Raw genomic sequence first — 16,398 nt, forward strand, 5'->3', positions numbered from 1 at the left:
GTTAAAACACTTTGCAACTCTCCTGTAAACTAAAATTATTTTCAAAATAAAATGTTAAAATAGACATAAATACCATTATCTCTTATCAACACTGCTATAGACAATGTTTGTATCCCCTTCTAAATTCAGATGATGAAACCTAATGCCTAATGTGATGGTGTGTAAAGGTGGGGCCATTGAAAGGTAATTAGGTCATGAGGGCAGAGTCCTCATAAATGGAATGAGTGCCCTTATAAAAGAGACCCCAGAAAACTTCCTACCTTCTCTGCTCTGTAAGGACAAAGTAAGAAGACAGCTGTCTCTGAACCAGGAAACAAGCCTTCACCAAATCTGCTGGTGCCTTGCTCTTGGACTTCCCAGCCTCTAGAACTGTGAGGAATTTTATAGGCTACTAAGTGACTGGTATACTATTATAGCACCCCAAACTAAGACAATCACACATTAAATTTGTAAAATATTTTTAAAACAGGTTATAAGGCTACATGCCAAACTCATCAGAAGTTATCTCTAGGGGTGCCTGGGTGGCTGTCAGTTAAGCATCAGACTCTTGAGTTCCGTTCAGGTCATGATCTCACAGTTCATGAGGTAGAGCCCCACGTTGGGTTCTGTGCTGACAGCGCAGAGCCTGCTTGGGATTCGCTCCCTCTTAGGATTCTGCTCCTCCCCCACTTGTGTGTGTGTGTGTGTGTGTGTGTGTGTGTGTGTGTGTCTCAAAATAAATAAATAAACTTAAAAAAAATTCTCTCTTAAAAAAAAAAAAGCTATCTCTATCTCTAAAGATGGGGTAAGGGGCCAAGATTGGGGGTAAAGTTCAAGGGGAGTTTAATTTAGTTTTACTGTTTCTGAAGATAAGTGTATTCATGTATTGTTTTTGTAAGCAGAAATTATTATTTTTTTTAATTGCAGAAGAAAGGAAAAGGACATTTGGCCTTATGACTCCTTCTGGAGTAAGACAAGCCATACCAAGTATGAAAGAACTGAACCTTCTAACAGAAGAGTGGGGAGCCTGAGGAAGCAAAGGAGCCTTAAGTGGCTTACTTGTGATCTCTAACTTGGCATGGGCTGAAGGGCCTGGGCAGTGAGTGCTTAAAAAGAGAGGCCATTCTACCGTGGCCTTGGATGGCCTCTCACCAAACTTCCTGCCCAGCACCCACATGGCTGTCCCACCCCTCTGATTAATACTATTTTCCCCAGAATACCATAAAAGTCTGAGTCAACCAGAACGTAAGCAGCATTCACAGGTTACTCATCAGTTTTCTGCTCCTTGGTAGAAACTCTCAGAGAAATGCAAACATTGCTTAACACCCTGGCCTGGGGCCGAGAAACAACCTCCTGCTGCCCAAAACTCTTTGTCCCAGGAAGTGTTCAATCTTAGATCCAATCAGCCACCTCATTTGTCTCCTCTGTTTTTCATCCTTCTTTATCTAATAGCATAGGATCAGCACTTACCATGATAAGTGCCAGCACAGGCATTATGGAAGAAGACAACCATAAAATGTTTAGTCTAGCTAGAAATGTCTATTTCTAGTCCAATTTGAGAGATGGGACATCCATGTAAGACTTAGAAGGACCTACATTTATTCAAAAACATGCAGTGAGCTTCTACTCTGTTCCTAATACTGATCAATAGAGACGTGGGTTTCTGCAGGAGGTTTCTGACTGCTTGGAAAGATGAGCTTTAAATGAATAATTATTTTATCACAATTTTAGGGAAGTGATATGCAGGAAAAGTAAAAGATGCGATGAGGGAAAACAAAATAGGGGCTAGGTTTTGGGGTAGGGAGAGGGTCAGGAAGGAATCTTTCCCTAAGGAAATAACATCTCACCTGAGACCTGAAGGATGAGTAGGACTTCAACTAAAAAGAGAGAGGGGCTTGCTTGGAGGAGTGAGGATTCCTGAAAGAGGGACCAGTAGATACAAAGGCCTGAAAGTAGGGATGAACCTGTGTATGTATAAAATGATCTGAAGCCTAGAGAGAAAAGGCAGAGAGAAAAGGAGAAAGTGGCAAAAAAAAAAAAAAAAAAAAAAAAAAAAGGACCTGGAAAGAGGCAGGATCAGACCTTGCAGGGCACCGTAGACCAGATAAATGATTATCTTACCCTAAGTGTGTTGGAGAGTAATTGAGGCCATAAAGTGGAGGAGTTGCACGGATCAGCTCTGCAGTTTAAATGAATGGAATGTAATCAACCAATCGTCTCAGGCATTTATGAAAATTATTTCATTTAGGGGCACCTGGGTGGTTCAGTTGGTTGAGCGTTGGACTTCAGCTCAAGTCATGATCTCTCAGTTCATGAGTTTGAGCCCCGCATGGGGCTTGCTGCTGTCAGCACCCAGCCTGCTTCGGATCCTCTGTTCCTCTCTCCCTCTGCCCCTCCCCCACTTATGCTCGTTCTCTCTCTCTCTCTTTCTCTCTCTCAAATAAATAAATAAAACTATTTCTAAAAAAAAAGAAATAATTTTCTTTTTATTATTGAGAAAGACAAGATCTGCAAGTTCTATGACAATCATTTCATTTACTGAACATCTACCAGGTGGTAAATACTGGAGATCCCCTATCCACACTTTACCCCAGAGTTGCTGAACATCTATTTAAGTAATTAGACACTTGGGTAAAACATAAAGGCAGGTCATTATATTCCAGATGCCTAAGAGCTTCAGAGTTTCAGGAGAGATGGATTCCAGAGGAGACAGAAGAGTCAGAATCAAATACATAGATGTGCTACTTCATACCTATGAGGATAGCTAAAGTTAAAAGGGAAAAAAAGCAACATAACAAGTGTTGACAAGGATGTACAGAAACTAGAACACTCTTGCATTTCTGGTAGAAATGTAAAATGGTACAGCCTCTATGGAAAACAGCTTGGTGGTTCCTCAGAAAGCTAAACATAGAATTACCTTACGATCCAACAATTCCACTTCTGGGTATATATCCAAAAAGATTGAAAATAGGGACTCAGACAGACACCTTTATACTGATGTTCATAGTAGCATAATTTACAGTAGCTAAAAAGTGGAAGAAACCCAAGAGTCCATTAATACATGAATGGATAAACAAAATGTGGTACATACATACAAAGGAATGTTATTCAGGCATAAGAATGAATGAAGTTCTGGTACCTGCTACAACCTGGATGAACCTTGAAAACATTATGCCAAGTAAAACAAGCCAAACACAAAAGGACAAATATTATGTGATTTCACTTATGCGAAATATCTAGAACAGGCAAATTCATACAGACAGAAAGTAGATTAGAGATTACTGGGGGCTGGCAGGGGAGTTATCACTTAATAGGGACAGAGTTTCCATTTGGATCATGGGAAAAAAGAGTTTTGCAAATAGACAGTGGTACCTTTTTCAGGCAGTCAGGAAGACGGCAGACATTCAGACAGAGTGTGCCTACCAAAAGCAGCCAACCATCTTTCAAAATAACAAAAGGGTTCTGCTTGGAGAAACTGGCAAGGAGATGCTCCCTCAATACTACAAAAACACTGGTCTGGGCTTCAGGATGCCCAAGGAGACCAATGAGGGCACCTAGATCATTAAGAAAAGCCTCTTTACCAGTAATGTCTCCATCAGAGGGCAGGTTCTGTTTGGCATGGTGACCAAGATGAAGACGCAGAGGACCACTGTCATCTTCCAAGACTACCTCCACTACATATCGAAGTACAACCACTTTGAGAAACCCACAAGAACATGTCTGTGCACCTGTCCCCCTGCTTCAGAGATGTCCAAATTGATGACATAGTCACAGTGGGTAAGTGCAGGTCCTTGAGCAAGACTGTGAGATTCAATGTGTTCAAAGTCACGAAGGCCGCTGGTACCAAAAAGCAATTCCAGAAGTTCTGAGACTAGACATCTTCCCACGCTCCTGATGAAAATAAAGTTATTTTCCCTGTCAAAAGGAAGGAAGGAAGAAGAAAAGGCAGTGCTGATGGTTGCACAACACTATAAATGTACCTAATGCCATTAAAATGTTTAAATGTTTATTTATTTCTTTTGAGAGAGAGTGAGCACAAGCAGAGTAGGGAAAGAGAGAGAGGGAGAAAGAGAATCCCAAGAAGGCTCCACTATGTCAGCACAGAGCCTGATGTGGGGCTGCATCTCAGGAACCTTGAAATCATGACCTGAGCCAAAATCAAGAGTCAGGACGCTTAACCAACTGAGCCACCCAGGCGTCATTTTTAAATGTTTTAAAAGTTTAAAATGGCAAATTCTGTTATATATATTTTACCACAGTGAAAATTTAAAAAAAATTTTTTTTAACTTATTTTTTAATTTATTTTGAGAGAGAGATAGAGAGCGAGCAGGGGAGGGGCAGAGCAAGAGGGAGACAGAATCCCAAGCAGGCTCCACACCACCAGCACAGAGGCCCATGCAGGGCTGGAACCCCCCAACCACAAGATCTTGAGCCAAAAGCAAGAGTTGGATGCCTAACCGACGAGCCACCCAGGCGACCCCAAAAAAATTTTAAAGGAATTGAACACATATTTATATAGGACCATTTCCTCCGTGTCCACTGGGCTCCTTCCATATGGCCACTTTTCAGTTCCTGGTCCACATGTCCTTGCTTATACTGTTTCCTCTGCATGAAAAGCTCTTTTCACCTTTTGAACCCTATTCATCTTTTAGGTGTTAGCTCAAATGTTACTTGGAGAGGTCTTACCACTCTCTTTACCCTGGTATTTTCTTTCATGCTGTCCTTTACTTCCCCATCTCTCCAGTTCCCTTCCCTTCCCACAATCACAATTAAAGAAGTTTTTGTGTGAATATGTCTTTAATATCTGCCTGCTCATTAGGCTGTAAGCTCCAGGAGGGCATGGACAGTATCCATCTTGTCCACTGAGAAGGGATACAACGCCTACCTAGCCTAGGTGGGTGCTGGTACAGTGGGGATTGGGGATTCCATACATTTTTTTAAATAAGTTAATTAATAACTAAATGAATGTGTGGTAGGATTGTGAGTGGATTTTATTTTAATGCCTTCTACGAGGTTGTGTCTTGATTAAATTATTTTTAAAAACGGGGGGTGGGGGGAGCGGGGGGAGCACACCAGAGCTCTCATTCTTTCATCCTTGTGCTCTACCTTGTGAAGTCCTAAGCATCTCTTGGAGCAGGAACCTGAGCCAGACACTAGTACAATCTGTTTCCAGATAGATCTGATATGTTGCCAACTGTTCCAACCTTAGAGTCTAAATGTCCACCTAAATAAGTGATAAGTTGTTGGACTTAAAATGGAACACCTCTGGGGCACCTGAGTGGCTCAGTCAGTTAAGTGTCTGACTCTTGATTTCAGCTCAGGTCATGATCTCACAGTTTGTGAGTTCGAGCCCCTAGTCAGGCTCTGTGCTGACAGCAAGGAGCTTACTTGGGATTCTCTGATCTCCCTCTCTCTCTGCCCCTCCCCCACTCGAGCTCTGTCTCTGTCTCTCAAAAATGAATAAACGTTAAAAAAAAATTTTTTTTTAATGTGTTTGAAAACTACCAGTCCAGGCTCTGGAGGACCTCTCAGAAGGCCTTTGCATGGACTCAGGTTCCAAGCTACAAGGTCTTACTGATCTTATCCAAAGTTCATTGACTTTGCCGCTGTTGTCTTGTGCTCCGTAAAAGGACATTTGCCCATTCTGATTCTTCCAGTGGTGTTGTGGAAAGGCCTCAAAAGAGATCACTGACAGCAGCTCAATACAGGCCAGGCAGCTTAGTCCACAGGCAGCTTCTGTCTATGGAATCAGAGGCTAAAAATAGATCATTACAAGCCACAAAAGTCTTAAATTGTTTCTAACTAGGCAGCATGGTGTAGGGATTAAGAAAATAGGTTCCCGAGCCAGACACTCTGCCTTCAACTTCTGGCTCTGCAGCTAACTAGCTGTGACCCTGGACAGGTTTCTTCATACTCTCATGTCTTAGTTTTCTCCTCTTCAAAATGGAGGTGGAGATAATAATAGTGTCTACCTCATAGGCTTGATGAGGATTAAATGAGATCATATTTGTACAGCATTTGAGACAGGGCCAGGCATCCAGTAAGCACTATATAAATAAATAAGTAGCAATGGTACTTTTCTTTCTGTATGAATTTATGAATGGCAAAGCCCAAATCCTGGCATTTTAAGTCTTCTACTGTTTGATGTTTTACCACTACTGTCGAGGTGAGGCTCTTTCTGCAGCCTCCCACACCTCTGAGGAATTGGGGTCACATGGCCCTCTGAAATGGTAAGTGGTTACCAGATCCTGGATTCCTTCACTCAGTAATATTTCAAAAGCAATTTTGGGGGTTCCCATAGGGTGGTCATCTTTGGATTATGCCATTCAGGACATTAAAATAAACTGCCATCTACTATCATTACTATTTCATGAAAGGCAATTTTAACACCAAAAAAGTAGGAAATAGGAAAAACGTAATCTCAGAATAAAAGGCAGGGCTTCTTCAACTGTCCATTGATGGATGAACGGATAAAGAAGATGTGGTATATCTATACAATGGAGTATTGCTCAGCAATCAAATAGGATGAAATCTTGCCATTTGCAACTATGTGGATAGAACTCAGATGGTATTATGCTAAGGGAAATTAGTCAGTCACAAAGACAAATACCATATGACTTCACTCATATGAGGAATTTAAGATATAAAACAGATGAACATAAGGGAAGGGAAGAAAAATAATATAAAAACAGGGAAGGGGACAAAACATAGGAGACTCTTAAATATAGAGAACAAACAGGGTTGCTGGAGGGGTTGGGGGAGGGCGGATGGGCTAAATGGGTAAGGGGCATTAAGGAATCTACTCCTGAAATCATTGTTGCACTATATGCTAAGTAACTTGGATGTAAATTTTTTTTTTAAAAAGGCAGGTATTCTTTTTGTTTTAAGTTTATTTACTTATTTTGAAAGAGTGAGAAAGAGAAAATGAGCTGGGGAAGGGCAGAGAGAGAGAGGGAGGAAAGAGAATCCCAAGCAGGCTCCATGCTGTCAGCACAGAGCCTGACTTGAGGCTTGATCTTATTAACCATGAGATCATGACCTGAACTGAGATCAAGAGTTGTATGCTTAACTGACTGAGCCACCCAGGCACCCCAAAAGGCATGGATTTAAAGTAAACTGAGCTTAGTAAAAAATCAATACCCTTTTCTGTTCCTTTGTTGTTTGATCTTGAACCAGCAGCCAAGAGCCAACTCTTGTCTAAGACCCAGCATTTGGTTAACACTGCTCTCTACACAGCCCTTCTGAGTGTTCTTGAACATACTGGACACTGTAACTAAATATACCTTAAAGCTAGTCCTGAACACCCCAACTTTATAAAACTGAAGTTGTTTGCTAATAATCCTGGAGAACACTGCTATGCTCAGAGTAGATGGACCACAACTGGAAGGGGTTATTTTAGTTGTTCCCTGTAGCACAAATTGGGCCATTTAGAACCTTGGCTCTAATTCCAAGGAGTCAGGAAGGCCTCTGAGCTACCCAAGTGTTTTAGAAAGTCCCTCCCAGTTCTGCGTCCCCTTTACTCTCATACCACTACCACACACACGAGGCTTCTGAAACCAGATGTGTGAGCAATTCTCTGTAACAACTGAGTATCAACAATTTAACTCAATTCTGACACTTTGCCTTGAGAGTGTCCAGATCCCACAGGGTAAGGGCTCAGTCTCATGAGACGGCTCCCCACTTTGAATGCCAGTCACAAGTAATAGGTGCCCAGCTTACTATAACTTCTGTCTGACTTAGCTACAGATCAAAGGTTCTCAGGACCTCTTCCCCCTTGGATTCAATTATTTGTTAAAACAGCTACTCACAGGGGTGCCTGGTTACCTCAGTCATTGGAGCCTGCAACTCTTGATCTCAGGTTTGTGGGTTTGAGCCCTAAGTTGGGTGTAGAGATTACTTAAAAATAAAATCTTTTTTTTTTCAAGTTTATTTATTCATTTGGTGTGTGTGTGGTGGGGGGAGGTGCAGAGAGAGGGGGAGAGAATCCTAAGCAGGTTCTTCACTATCAGCCTAGAGCCAGACGTGGTGCTCAAACTCACAAACCATAGGATCATGACCAGAGCTGAAATCAATAGTCAGTGCTCAACCCACTGAACCACTCAGGCACCCCCAAAAATAAAAATTTTTCTAAGTTTATTTATTTCTTTTGAGAAAGAGAGAGAGAGAGAGAGCACGAGCAGGGAAGGGGTAGAGAGAGGGAGAAAGAGGATCCCAACCAGGCTCCACATTGTCAGCTCAGAGCCTGACACAGGGCTCGAACCCACAAACTGTGAGATCATGACCTGAGACAAAACCAAGAGTCAGATGCTTAACCAACTGAGACACCCAAGTGCCCTGCACAAATAAAATCTTTAAAAAACAAATAAAATGAAATAAAATAAAATAAAATAAAATCTTAAAAAAAAAGAGCCACTCCCAGAACAAACACCTACTTGTGTTTATTAGTTTATTAAATGACATGATAAAGGGTACAGATGAACAGCTGGATGAAGAGGTTTGGGGAGATTCCCACACACAGGAGCTTTTATTTCCATGGAGTTGTCTCCCAGTATATTGATGTGTTGTATACACCAACCTGGAGATTCTCTGAACCCCACACTGTGGGGATTTTTATGGAGGCTTAATCATGTAAGCATGATTGACCAATTCTATTTTTAGCTCCTTGCCCTTTGTAAGAGAATGAAGGGAAGGGCTGAAAATTCTAAGCTTCTAATCATGGATTGGTCTTTCCAGTGATCAGCCCTCATCCAGGAGCCATTTATGACTCTATGAGAGTCACCTCATTAGAACAAAAGACAGTCCTATCACCCAGGGATTACAAGGGTTTCCGGAGCTCTGTACCAGGAATCAGGAAAAGGGAACAACATGTATTTTCTTCTATCTCACAGTGAGTGTGCAGGTTTTCTTCCTAGACACAGTAAGAGAGTCCAGGAAGGAGAGTCAGGGTTCAGGGACTGTCATGCTGATTCTGCTGCTAATCTACTGTGTAATTTTGGTGAGGCCCTTAACCATTCAGAGACCTGTTCTACTCCTCTACAAAATGGAGGCAATAATACCTGCTCTGCATTCCTCAAGGTTGCTATGGGAATCAAACAAATAATGGCTATGAATATGAATATGGTGTTAAAGCACTGTAAAGGAATGAGTATTTGTTAACTCTCAGCCCCTACCCCCTTCTAGTTAGGGTCTCAGGTTTCCCTACTAACTTAATACCAACGATCCTTTCCTCCACCCTCTTCTTTAGCCTGACTAGGACTCCATAGCACAACACTCCAGGGGAGACTTCTAGGCCTTGATTTAGAGCAGTGTGGTAAGGAAGAGCTGATTTTTTTTTTCTCCTTCTCAGAGCCTTGGTCTCCAAAGTCTCTCCAGATGGAGGGAGTTGAGCTCCTAAGTATTAAACACTCAGGAACCCACAAACACTCTTGGAGTTCCAGCTAAGTGAGCCTGTCCAATAATACTTCCTGCTAAACTAACAAAGGGTGATAGCAGGAGAATGCTGGGAGACATTCCATTCTCCTGCCCCCAAGGAATCTTGGCAGCTCAACTTTCTAGTGTGTTATATCTGGAAGAAACTTTAGATCAGTGGTTCTCAATGCTGGCTGAACATTAGAATCACCAGGGGAGCTTTTAAAAAATATCCATGCCAGATTGTATCTCATACCAATTAAATCAGAATCTTGGGGAGAGGGACCTAGACATCAGTATTTTTAAAGCTCCCCAGATGATTGCAATGTGCAGCCTAGTTTGAGAACCACTGTCATAGATAATCCAGGTCAAACACCTCATTTTAATGAAGTAAAAATAGGTCCTGGGAGTTTATGAGTTTTGTGCAAAGTCATACAACTGGTTAGAATTTGAAATATCAATTCAATAAGTTGATGATAATAACAGCTAATTTTTGTTGAGCATTTACTGGTAAGCAACCTGCACTTTATAAACATAATCTCAATTAATCATCACAATAATCTTAGAAACCTGAGAAACCTCAGAAAACTGAGGCCCAAAGGTTTTAGTTCACTCAAGGTCAAAGCAACTAAAGTGGTGGAGATCCCCATTCAACAGTTTAACCAAATTTGAGCAGCATGCAGTTGACAAGATAGGGATAGGGCCAATGCCATTAAGGAATTTACAGTCTATCTGGAGAAGGGTTGCCTCCAGTTGAGCGTCAGTTGAGCATCTGACTCTTGGTTTTGGTTCAGGTCATGATCACAGGGTCATGGGATAGAGCCCTGTGTGGGGCTCTGCACTAAGTATGGAGCCTGCTTAAGATTCTCTTTCTCTCTCTGCCTCTGCCTCTCTCTCCTGCTCTCTCTCTCTCTCTCTAAAAATTTAAACACACACACACACACACACACACACACACACACACACACACACATTATTATAGTCTACCTGGAGAGACAGGAAACAGGTGAGCCAAAAATTAAACCAGTTTGATAAGTGTGATAGTAAAAGTAAACAATGGGGGGCACTCAGGTCATGATTCCACGGTTCAGTCTGTGAGTGAGCCCCGCATCGGGCTCTCTGCTGTCAGCACAGAGCCTGCTTCAGATCCTCTGTCCGCCTCCTTCTGCTTCTTCCCTGCTCATGCTATCTTTCAAAAATAAACATTTTTTAAAAAATGGGCAGAAGACATGAGCAGACATTTCTCCAAAGAAGACATACAGATAGCCAACAGACACATGAAAAGATGCTCAACATCACTCATCATCAAGTAAATGCAAATCAAAACTAAAATGAACTATCACCTCACACCTGTCAGAACGGCTAAAATCAAAAACACAAGAAGCAACAAGTGCTGGTGAAGATGTGGGAAAAAAAAGGATCTCTCATGTGCTGCTGGTGGCAATGCAAACCTGTTCAGTCAGTGTGGAAAAAACAATATGGTGTTTCCTCAAAAAGTTAAAAATAAAACTACACTATGATCCAGAAATTGCACTACTAGATATTTACCCAAAGAATACAAAAACACTCATTGAAAGGGATACATGCACCTCTATGTTTATAGCAGCATTATTTACAATAGTCAAATTATGGAAGCAGCCCAAGTGTCCATTGACTAATGAATGTATAAAGAAGATATGGTATATGTACACAATAGAATATCATTCAGCCATAACAAAGAATGAAAGTTTGCCATTTGCAATGACATGGATGGAGCTAGACAGCATAATGCTAAGTAAAATAAGCCAGTCAGAGAAAGATAAATAGCACATGATTTCTCTCATATATGGAATTTAAGAAACAAAACAAACAAGCAACGAAAAAGAGAGAGAGAGAGAGAGAGAAAACAAGAAACAGACTCTTAACCATAGACAAATTGATGGTTACCAGAAGGAAGCTGGGTGGGGGAATGGGTGAAATTGGTGATGGGGGTTAAAGAATACACTTATCATGACAAGCACCGAGTAATGTCTAGAATTGTTGAATCCCTATAGTGTACAACTGAAACTAATATAACAACTGGAATTAAAATAAAAAACAATAAAAAATATTTGTGCATTGAGGTACACTATTAACAGAGTAAAAAGGCAACCCATGAAACAGGAGAAAATATTTGCAAATCATATACCTGATAAAGCATTACTATCCAGAATATATAAAGAAGTGCTATCACTCAACAACAAAAAACAAACAGCCTGATTCAAAAATGGGCAAAGGTCTTGAATAGACATCTCTCCAAAGAAGATGAAGAAATGACTTACAAGTACATGAAAAGATATTAAGCAAATCATTGGGGAAATGCAAATCAAAAACACAATAAGAAACGTAGGGGCAACTAATCTTTGACAAAGCAGGAAAGAATATCCAATGGAAAAAAGACAGTGTCTTTAACAAATGGTGCTGGGAGAACTGGACAGCAACATGCAGAAGATTGAAACTAGACCACTTTCTCACACCATTCACAAAAATAAACTCAAAATGGATAAAGGACCTGAATGTGAGACAGGAAACCATCAAAACCCTAGAGGAGAAAGCAGGAAAAGACCTCTCTGACCTCAGTCGTAGCAATCTCTTACTTGATACATCCCCAAAGGCAAGGGAATTAAAAGCAAAAATGAACTACTGGGACCTTATGAAGATAAAAAGCTTCTGCACAGCAAAGGAAACAACCAACAAAACTAAAAGGCAACCAACAGAATGGGAAAAGATATTTGCAAATGACATATCGGACAAAGGGCTAGTATCCAAAATCTATAAAGAGCTCACCAAACTCCACACCCAAAAAACAAATAACCCAGTGAAGAAATGGGCAGAAAACATGAATAGACACTTCTCTAAAGAAGACATCCGGATGGCCAACAGGCACATGAAAAGATGCTCAACGTCGCTCCTCATCAGGGAAATACAAATCAAAACCACACTCAGATATCACCTCACGCCAGTCAGAGTGGCCAAAATGAACAAATCGGGAGACTATAGATAGATGCTGGAGAGGATGTGGAGAAACGGGAACCCTCTTGCACTGTTGGTGGGAATGCAAATTGGTGCAGCCGCTCTGGAAAACAGTGTGGAGGTTCCTCAAAAAATTAAAAATAGACCTACCCTATGACCCAGCAATAGCACTGCTAGGAATTTACCCAAGGGATACAGGAGTACTGATGCATAGGGGCACTTGTACCCCAATGTTTATAGCAGCACTCTCAACAATAGCCAAATTATGGAAAGATCCTAAATGTCCATCAACTGATGAATGGATAAAAAAATTGTGGTTTATATACACAATGGAGTACTACATGGCAATGAGAAAGAATGAAATCTGGCCCTTTGCAGCAACGTGGATGGAACTGGAGAGTGTGATGCTAAGTGAAATAAGCCATACAGAGAAAGACAGATACCATATGGTTTCACTCTTATGTGGATCCTGAGGAACTTAACAGAAACCCATGGGGGAGTGGAAGGGGTAAAAAAAAAAAAAAAAAAAAAAAGAGGTTAGAGTGGAAGAGAGCCAAAGCATAAGAGTCTCTTAAAAACTGAGAACAAACTGAGGGTTGATGGGGGGTGGGACGGAGGAGAGGATGGGTGGTGGGTATTGAGGAGGGCACCTTTTGGGATGAGCACTGGGTGTTGTATGGAAACCAATTTGACAATAAACTTCATATATTGAAAAAAAAACACAATAAGATATCACCTCACAGCTGTAATTAAAATAAAAACACAAGAGTAAGATGGCCATTATTAAAATAAAAACACAACAGTAGGATGGCCATTATTAAAATAAAAACACAACAGTAGGATGGCTGTAATTAAAATAAAAACACAACAGAACAAAACAAAAAAACAGAAAGTAAGTGTTGGCAAGGACTAGAAAAGTTGTAATCTTTGTGTATTGCTGGAAGGAATGTAAAAAGGAATACTATGGAAAATGGAAGTTCCTCAAAAAATTAAAAATAGAGGGGCGCCTGGGTAGCTTACTTAAGCCTCAGGTCATGATGTCATAGTTCGTGGGAGCTCCATGACAAGCTCTGTGCTGACAGCTTGGAGCCTGAAGCCTGCTTTGGATTCTGTGTCTCCTTCTCTCTCTTCCCCTCCCCCATTTGTTCACACGTGCTCTCTCTCTCTCTCTCAAAAATAAATAAGCATTAAAAAAATTTTAATTAAAAATAGAATTACTGTATGATCTAGCAGTTCCACTTCTGGGTATGTGCCCCCAAAAAAACTGAAAGCAGGGGCACCTGGGTGGCTCAGTCAGTTAAGCATCCGACTTCAGCTCAGGTCATGATCTCGTGGTCTGTGAGTTTGAGTCCCACATCAGGCTCTGTGCTGACAGCTCAGAGCCTGGAGCCTGCTTCGGGTTCTGTGTCTCTCTCTCTCTCTCTCTCTCTCTACCCCTGCACTGCTCATGCTCTGTCTCCCTTTCTCTCAAAAATAAATAAAACATTAAAAATTTTTTTAAAAAAGATTGAAAGCAAAGTCTCGAAGACTTATCTGCAGATTCATATTCATAGCCACATTATTCGTAATATCCAAAAGGTAAAAGAAATCCAAGTGACAGATGAGTGAATAAACAAAATGTGGTATATACATACAGCAGAGTATTATTCAACCTTTAAAAGGAAGGAAATTCTGCCACATGCTACAATATGGATGAACCCTGAACCTTATTATGTATGCTAAGTGAAATAAACTAGTCATAAAAAACAAATACTGCATGTTTCCACTTAATGATGTACCTAGAGTATTCAAATTCATAAAGACGGAAAGTAGAATGGTAGTTGCCAGGAACTGGGAGAGGAGGAATGGAAAGTTATTGTTTAATGGGCATGGAGTTTCAGTTTGAGGAAGATTAAAAAATTCTAGAGATGGATGGTGGTGATGGTTGCACGATAATGTGAATATACTTGATGCCACTGAACTATACATGTTAAAATGATAAATTTTATGTGCATTTTACCACAATAAAAATTACTGGGAAAAAAAAATCATTGGCAATAGATTAGATTAGAGGGTGAAAGACTCAATGAGGAGACCAATTGAATAGCTAATATCCAGGAGCAAAGACCCAAGAAGAACTTGATAACATAAGACTGTGGCAAGGGTGATAATAGGGGACTGGGGACAAACACTAAAGATTTTTAGGTGAGTAAGAGATGTGAGGGAGAATGAGGAGCCAAAGGCTACTCCCAAGGACATGACCTGAGGGACTGATGAACAGTGGTATCCATCACCAAGGCAGGGACCACGAGGTTGGGGGTTGGTGGGGAGGAGACTGGTTTCTAAAAAGGTAGTGAATGCAGCTTTGGACAAGTTAAGTTTGAAGTGCCCAAGGAATATCCAGAAAATAATTTGTGGGAATCACATATATAAAATGATCTCAAAAGATTGGGTTTTCTAAAGTATGGTAATAGTATTGTGGTTATTTTTTAAAATTTGTATCTTTTATAGAGGATGGGGGCAAATGGGACAGGGTTGGCCATGGGCTGATATTTGTGGGGGCTAGGTCATGGGTACATGAGGGTTTATTATGCAATTCTACTTTAGGGGCTGTTCAAAATCACCATAATAAAAAGTTTACAAAACAATAATAAAGACAGATATAAACCTATAGGGGTGGGTAGAGATAAAGACATTATTTTACTATTAACAATAATAATACAAAGCACTACCATTTAGAGAGAGGCTCTACTCCATGGCAGGCACTTTGCTGGGCCCTTTTTGTGCATAAGTTGTATTTTCCATGACAACTTCTATTTTGCTAAAGCTCAGAGATGTCAGATGTCTTGCAAAACAAGTGGTAAGCTTTAGATTATATGAGCTATATCAGAAGGAGCAAATAAAAGAAAATAATTACACCTGACACTAATGTAACACTGTGTGTCAACTATACTTCAACTACACACACACACACACACACACACATAAACACACAAGATAAATTAGAGGCTAAACAAGAAAAAGTACGGACTATCAGCAGTTGAGAAGAGGAAGAGGACACCATAAAGGGAATAGTAGGTGGAGTGCTTTGCAAACCAAGGAAGAACAGAGAACCAAAAAGAACATAGTGGCTCACAGCGTCCAATGCCACACAAGGTGCAAGCAGCACAGCAAACGAAACTGCTCATTGGATTTTGCAATTAGGAGGCCTACTCTTTTGATAAGCTACCCTGTAAGGGCAACTTGAAACACCAGCATGATATTATCATTTATAATAAGAAATACTTATTTGGTCTTGGTCCCCTTTCTGGCACAGAGGTCTTTTATTTTTAAATATGAAATTTATTGTCAAATTGGTTTCCATACAACACCCAGTGCTTATCCCAACAGGTGCCCTCCTCAATGCCCATCACCCACTTTCCCCTCCCTTCCACCCCCCATCAACCCTCAGTTTGTTTTCAGTTTTTAAGAGTCCCTTATGGTTTGGCTCCCTCCCTCTCTAACTTTTTTTTTCCTTCCCCTCCCCCATGGTCTTCTGTTAAGTTTCCCAGGATCCACATAAGAGTGAAAACATATGGTATCTGTCTTTCTCTGTATGACTTATTTCACTTAGCATAAACTCTCCAGTTCCATCCACGTTGCTACAAAAGACCATATTTCATTCTTTCTCATTGCCACATAGTAGTCCATTGTGTATATAAGCCACAATTTCTTTATCCATTCATCAGTTGATGGTTGATGGACATCTAGGCTCTTTCCATAATTTGGCTATTGTTGAAAGTGCTGCTATAAACATTGGGGTACAAGTGGCATAGAGGTCTTAAAACCCTTGGCATTTCCTAAATGCTAGAGCAATCAAGGTATCTTTTGTTATGTTAATGAGTGACTTTTGGCTACAAGTAAATGAGGGCCGGTTGCCAAGGGAATCAACCTTATGATAAAAGGGGTGGGACTGAAAGTCCATCCCACTAACCTCTAGTGTGGAGAAAGGGGCTAGAGGTAGAATCAATCACCAACAGCCAATGATTTAATCAACTGTGG

At 40.7% G+C, this 16,398-nt stretch overlaps 1 protein-coding gene and 1 pseudogene across 1 annotated transcript in view; one reads left to right on the forward strand and one right to left on the reverse strand.

Moving 5' to 3' along the window:
* The window catches only part of NT5C2 (5'-nucleotidase, cytosolic II), a 149,434-nt gene that overhangs the window by 104,167 nt on the left and 28,869 nt on the right, over positions 1-16,398 (reverse strand). The window lies entirely within an intron of this gene.
* LOC123577024 lies at positions 2,450-3,902 on the forward strand (annotated as a pseudogene).

Source organism: Leopardus geoffroyi, chromosome D2, assembly GCF_018350155.1.
Source record: "Leopardus geoffroyi isolate Oge1 chromosome D2, O.geoffroyi_Oge1_pat1.0, whole genome shotgun sequence".
In the NCBI taxonomy this organism is placed as follows: Eukaryota; Metazoa; Chordata; class Mammalia; order Carnivora; family Felidae; genus Leopardus; species Leopardus geoffroyi.